Genomic DNA, 7,190 nt, shown 5'->3' with positions numbered 1-7,190 from the left:
ATGACCTTGGTTTGAATCCTGGCTCAGGAGGCTTGAAAAACACATCAGACACATGTATACGTGTGTCCCCACACCTGATGGGATGATGCGTAGAAGAAAATATTGCAGCATGATCTGCAGCACAACTCACTATGGCCTCTCTCACTCTCTCTGGAAAGCACAAGTATACACTGGCAATACAAAAAAAATCAGATGCCAGCATGTGGCATATAGTACTTAAGGCGCTAAACTCCCACATGACCCACAGTGATTGGAGTCCTGGGCCCAGCGACTTGAAACTCACATCAGGAGCAGATGCTTATGTGCCCCAAATCTCAGGAGAATGGAAGGGAGGGAATTGTGGTATGGTCATCCTCCTGGGGGTTGGGGGTGATTTCTCAATTTCCCTCTCTCTGTATCTTTAACAAACATAAAATCATTAATTTAGAAAAGAATAAAAACATTTTATTAGACTGTCTTGTGAAGATGACAATACCATTTCAGCAGAATAGAAGGGAGGATTTTGCCTCACTTCCCCATGTTTCTAGAGCACTGCGGCATGCTATGAACTGTCATGCCACACACCACAGTAATAGTCGACCTCATCTTCAGGCTGTAGCCCAGAGATGTGCAGAACACCTGCATTGGCTGATGTGTCTTTGGATCCAGAGAGGCAGCTGGGGACCCCAGAACCCTGGTGCTTTTGTGAGTCTGTGTGGTAGTACAGGGGATAACGGGAAGGGCTCCCTGGTTTCTGCTGGTACCAGTATATCTAGTAACCACCAACACTGAAGCCACTGCCTCAGGGTGCAGGTGAGTCTGGCAGATGCTCCAGAAGATGCAGAGAGGGAGGGCGGCTGAGTCAGCACAGACTGGGAGAGAGAACCTGCAGACACAAATACCCATAAGTTGGGAAGAATGGGATCAGGGCTAGGGGACTTAACAATCTGAATCAGCAGAGAAAATACAAGGCCAGATGGTACCCCAGAACACCTGAAGATTTTCCTTACCTGTGCAGTAAAAGAGAAGCACAAGGAAAAGAGAAGTCCAGGCCATGGTGGATGCACAGCTTCGAGTCCCCACATGGGTTGAGCTGCCCCAAGACCCCTTTTCTTCTCACCCTCTGCTACAGGAGAGGCTCTTCATGCAAATGTGTGTCCATCCAGTGACTGTTTATCCCCTCCTGAGCCCTGGGCTGGGGCTCAGCTCACACTGAAGACTGATGGGGGGAGGGAGGTTAGCTCCACCCTTTGGGGATCCCTGCAAGGAAGCACCTTCAGGAACAGCACAGAGGGCCATGCTCAGGGAACTCTGTCAACCAGAGAGCACACAGCTGCTTTAACCTCATTAGGGACCACAGAATTCAGTCCCAGGCCCAAGCTCCCTTCATTGATTTTTATTGTGCAACTGTTTAGGAATTGTAGGGCAGTCCTGCAGCGCCTCCTGCTGGTCTCAGTCACACACTTCTGCATGACTGAGATCCATTATTTAGCAGGTGGTCTTTGCAGCTCACTGATCATTCACTGTCTCTGTTCACACATTCATCATCTGGTTCCCTGATATTTAGATTATGTTACATTTTGCATGGTTACTACACTTTCCCACACACAGTAGATAACATACACATAGAGGATAATGTAAGTTGTTAGTCCCCCTAGAGGACAGGCAAAAAGGGTCTCATCTCTTTGTTGGTGTATGCTGATTTATACTTTTATGTATTTATCTTTTCAACTTGGAGAGACGTATGTATTATTATTGACTTGTGTCAGGTACTTGGGATGAGCGGAGATAAATGAAGAGTTTGTGCCAAACCAAACCATTTACTTAATAATGGTTTGTATCTTTATAAACATTGTGTCATAGCTAGAAAATATAAGCACACAACTGATATTTTTATAAGTTACAAATAATATTCCTTCTCTGAAGTTTTATTTTCAACAATCCTGAGTCTTAGGAATACTATCATTTCTCTTAAGTATATATTACGGGTTAAAATAAGGTAATGGATTTTTTTTTAATGATACAAACCATTTACCTATAAAATTAATATATTGATAAATATATTAATCAGAAAAAATACTTAAAATTTTAAGAAAAACGGTCTGTAAGATATATTATTTTTTTCTTATTCTAATGAACAAAACCCCAAAGTTTCTGTGGAAAGGATGAAAAGCCAGTATTTCTTGGTTTCAATGGGCCCACTATTCCTAAAATGTGAAGACTTGACCATGAATAGGCTCATTGCTATTTCTAGGAGGCGGTGATTGGGAGATTCCTGTTCATTGGGACGGGGCTTCCTAGGTTCCACTGTTCTCAGTGACCCTCAGAAATTAAGATGCATGGATGCAGCCTGGTAGCCCAAGAGGTCTGTGTGGATGGAGGGAACAGCACTGCTTTAACGCTCAGGTTCGCTCCTAGGAAGAGCCATCAAGGTTGTTCTTTGGACTCCTGGCAGAGTCACAAATACTCCCAGTGATGTGGAGACTCTCATCTCTTCGAGGAACTTGAACACTTTCAGCATCTCCAGCATCTCCTTCTCTTGTTTGGAGCATGTAGATCTCTCCTTCAGGTCTTGAACCATGGACCTTAATTTCTGCCTCAGCATCAAGTCAATCTTCTTCACCATTATGTTATTTTAATTAAGGTGGGAGATGATGAGGGACTCTCTCTCTTGCCTGGCTCTCTCTAAAGATGACTCAATCGCTGACTGCTCCTCTCTACCAGCACTAAGCATGTGAAGAAGTTGACATTTCTCCATGCCTGCAGCCAGGGTCTTTTCAAACTTCTTCTCTCTCCTTCCATAACACCAACTTCTCAATGACCCAGCAAGTCTGAATATAAACAAGAGGTCCACCAGGAAACATATGAGAGTGGGACACTCGAACACTTCCCCCTGAAGGTTGTAAAAAGTGAGTATTGAATGTGAGTTAGGCTACAGCTCCTTTACCACCTCATCCAGCTTTCCAAATATCATCCCAAAGCCCAGCTACACCAAGGATTACAGCCACTCCAAGGCTTTGCAGCCACCACCGGGCCCTGCCCCGTTACGGTGAATCCAGTTGCCACAACAGACCCCAGGGAATGTCTCCACATTCCATCTGGAACCCAATCAGCACCTGGTATTTTGGATTGGTCAGTTATATGGTCTATGGGGGAGGGGGGAGATGTGGAGAATCAGATGCACTTTTCTCCACTTTGCTCCAACGACCATTCTATTCCCATCTAAACTGCTGCTAGTGTAACAAATAAAAACAAAGATATTATGAAATGTGTGAATCCTAGTATATTACTGGACATACACTCTATCTCCCTCTGCAGTATCCAACACCCTTATCAATACATGACTCATGTCCAGTTTGGAGTAGGAAATACTCCATGTAACATTTTAATCAATACTCACCCCCACGACCACGTGCAGCCAGTTTTTTTTTTTTTTTTTTTGGGGGATTTTCACTTGAGGGGCCCAGTGGCCGCCACAAACCATTTACTTAATAATGGTTTGTATCTTTATAAACATTGTGTCATAGCTAGAAAATATAAGCACACAACTGATATTTTTATAAGTTACAAATAATATTCCTTCTCTGAAGTTTTATTTTCAACAATCCTGAGTCTTAGGAATACTATCATTTCTCTTAAGTATATATTACGGGTTAAAATAAGGTAATGGATTTTTTTTTAATGATACAAACCATTTACCTATAAAATTAATATATTGATAAATATATTAATCTGAAAAAAATACTTCAATTTAAGAAAAACAGTCTGTAAGATATATTATTTTTTTCTTATTCTAATGAACAAAACCCCAAAGTTTCTGTGGAAAGGATGAAAAGCCAGTATTTCTTGGTTTCAATGGGCCCACTATTCCTAAAATGTGAAGACTTGACCATGAATAGGCTCATTGCTATTTCTAGGAGGCGGTGATTGGGAGATTCCTGTTCATTGGGACGGGGCTTCCTAGGTTCCACTGTTCTCAGTGACCCTCAGAAATTAAGATGCATGGATGCAGCCTGGTAGCCCAAGAGGTCTGTGTGGATGGAGGGAACAGCACTGTTTTAACGCTCAGGTTCGCTCCTAGGAAGAGCCATCAAGGTTGTTCTTTGGACTCCTGGCAGAGTCACAAATACTCCCAGTGATGTGGAGACTCTCATCTCTTCGAGGAACTTGAACACTTTCAGCATCTCCAGCATCTCCTTCTCTTGTTTGGAGCATGTAGATCTCTCCTTCAGGTCTTGAACCATGGACCTTAATTTCTGCCTCAGCATCAAGTCAATCTTCTTCACCATTATGTTATTTTAATTAAGGTGGGAGATGATGAGGGACTCTCTCTCTTGCCTGGCTCTCTCTAAAGATGACTCAATTGCTGACTGCTCCTCTCTACCAGCACTAAACATGTGAAGAAGTTGACATTTCTCCATGCCTGCAGCCAGGGTCTTTTCAAACTTCTCTCTCCTCCCATAACACCAACTTCTCAATAACCCAGCAAGTCTGAATATAAACAAGATGTCCACCAGGAAACAGATGAGAGTGGGACACTCCAACACTTCCCCCTGAAGGTTGTAAAAAGTGAGTATTGAATGTGAGTTAGGCTACAGCTCCTTTACCACCTCATCCAGCTTTCCAAATATCATCCCAAAGCCCAGCTCCACCGAGGATTACAGCCACTCCAAAGCTTTGCAGCCACCACAGGGCCCTTCCCCATCACTGTGAATCCAGCTGCCACAACAGACCCTAGGGAATGTCTCCACATTCCATCTGGAACCCAACCAGCACCTGGTATTTTGGATTGGTCAGTTATATGTTCTACAGGGGTGGGGGGAGATGTAGAGAATCAGATGCACTTTTCTCCACTTTGCTCCAACGACCATTCTATTCCCATCTAAACTGTTGCTTGTGTAACAAATAAAAACAAAGATATTATGAAATGTGTGAATCCTAGTGTATGACTGGATATACACTCTATCCCCTCTGCAGTATCCAATACTCTTATCAATACATGACTCATGTCCAGTTTGGAGTAGGAAATACCCCATGTAACACTTTAATCAATACCCACTCCGATGACCACATGCAGCCAGTTTTGATTTCTATTAATTTCAATTAGTTTTACCAGTTCCTGAACATCACAGGATTAAACAAATCATGATGTACACTTTTCTCTCTATCTTTTGACTAAAATGGTCCATCTGATATACATCCATGTTTCTCTAGGAATAAATAATTTATTCTGTTCATGTTTGAATAATTTGACTGTGTGTGAGCATACTACAATAGATTTATGATTATTTGGATCACTTCAAGTATGAGCTATTAAGGAACAATATTCTTGTGACTATGTTCATGTTCTTTTTATAAACTCTTTTTTTCTTTTTTGCTAGAGGGTGTGTGCACTCTCCAGAGAGAGGGGAAGAAAGTGAGAAAACACTCTTCAAGGAGGATGGACACACTGCAGTTTCTTCTGCAATTATCCTTTAGGGATTTTGTATACACATACACACACACACACACACACACACACACACACACACACACTTTTCTGTTGTGCTTTTTAAGTCACTGGATCTGGGACTTGGACTGTGCAATAGGTCATAATGATTCAGCTGCCTTACTACCACACCTCTGGTTCATCTAATCATTTGTTTTTATTTCCACTTCATATAGAAATTCTGGTTTAAGGTATGTAAATTTTTTTGAAGCAGCCTTATGGAGCTGTAATTGTCATGTATGAATATTCAGCTTTTTAAAAACACAGCTCATTGACTTTTGTAAATGTACAGAATCATATAATCACCCCAACCCAATCTGAAAAATTCAACCACCCAAGAAAGGCCCTCCAACTTTGCTCTAATGGCTGCATGTTTGTAGTGACAGCAGTGGTCAATATATTTACTGTAAAATCTATCTTCTTAACAAATGCATACAAAGGCAATACAATAAAATATTGCTAATACAGAAGTAGAATTATACCATAAATCTCCTGGACTTAATTACTTTGGATAACTGGAAGATTTTCAAGGTCCCATTCATCTCTCGCCAGCTGCTGGCAACCACAGTGAGCCCCTGCTTCTACATCTTCCCTGTCTGGATGACCCATGGAAGTGAATCAGGCAGGAGCTGCCATTTGGTGCCCCCCAAGGCTTGGTTTAGTCAGGGCTTAAAGAAAGTTGACAGAAGCCACTATGTTTTGATCTTGACAGACTGTCACACATCCACAGGCCACAAGCCCTACAGAGCCCCAAGGTATTGACTATTAATAAGCAGGCATGTCCAGTAAAGTTTTCTTACATTATTGGGAGAAAAAGAAGTGGGAAGTTTGATGATATCACAACATGAAGATGCTGCAGGGAGGTGAGGGACACAGGGGACTCTGGGGATGAGATCCGATACCTCCTTCCTCAGCAGACAAGGACGGAGGTGATTGAGATCTGGGTCTGAGTGGGTGTGGGTCCTGCTGGGGGACAAACACTATGAGCAGAAGAGGTGCAAGTACTCAGGAGATGCAGCCAAGGGTGCAAATATTCAGACACAAAGATTTCATATGCCAAACCTGAGAACACCTCTCAGATGGCCCTGGGGCATGGCCACAGTGGGTGTGTGTTTGTAACTTGTCTCCTGAATCAAAAGAGCTGCATCTGAGACTCCAACATGTGAGTGAGGGAGTAGGCCCACTAGGGCACAGGGTCTGAGGGACAAGTGTGCTGTTCACTCTCATGGCCCTCTTGAACATGAAAGGTGTTTCAGGGGGGAGACAAGTGACATTCCACAGGGGACCAAGGAGAGAGGTGACCTCCTGACACAGGCCTTTTGCCCAGGATTACTTCATCAATGGTGATGGGATTAAGACAGTTTTCATTTTATCTAAGTGTTGAAATGGGCAGAACAAAGAACAAATACTGGATGTTTAACTACCATAACTTGCACCCCTAATCAAGCAATGTGGAAGAAATTTGCAACATTCAGAATAAGAATTTCTGTAAAATCAGACCTTGAACTTTGTATATTTTCTAGATCAAAGTGAGAAATTAATCCAGTCTGATCCACCGCCTGTGGTACAAGACCTTCCCTCACCTCATTGCACCTAAGTCAGCATGCTGGTCAGCGCCTTCCCCATTTCCCAGTCCTTCCTCTGACCACCAAGGGGCCTGTGCTCTCTCTCCTCTGCCAACATCACCCATCACCTTCTCAGGGGGAAGCTTCACACATAAATA

At 42.8% G+C, this 7,190-nt stretch overlaps 1 pseudogene; it reads right to left on the bottom strand.

Moving 5' to 3' along the window:
- Positions 1–541: 541 nt before the first annotated feature.
- LOC114009831 (immunoglobulin lambda variable 5-52-like) lies at positions 542–1,035 on the bottom strand (annotated as a pseudogene).
- Between the last annotated feature and the right edge of the window lie 6,155 nt (positions 1,036–7,190).

This window comes from Tupaia chinensis, unplaced genomic scaffold (genome assembly GCF_000334495.1).
Source record: "Tupaia chinensis unplaced genomic scaffold, TupChi_1.0 Scaffold000630_1, whole genome shotgun sequence".
NCBI lineage: Eukaryota > Metazoa > Chordata > Mammalia > Scandentia > Tupaiidae > Tupaia > Tupaia belangeri.
Note: the sequence above shows the minus strand (reverse complement) of the source record. Positions and strands in the feature narration are given on the sequence as shown.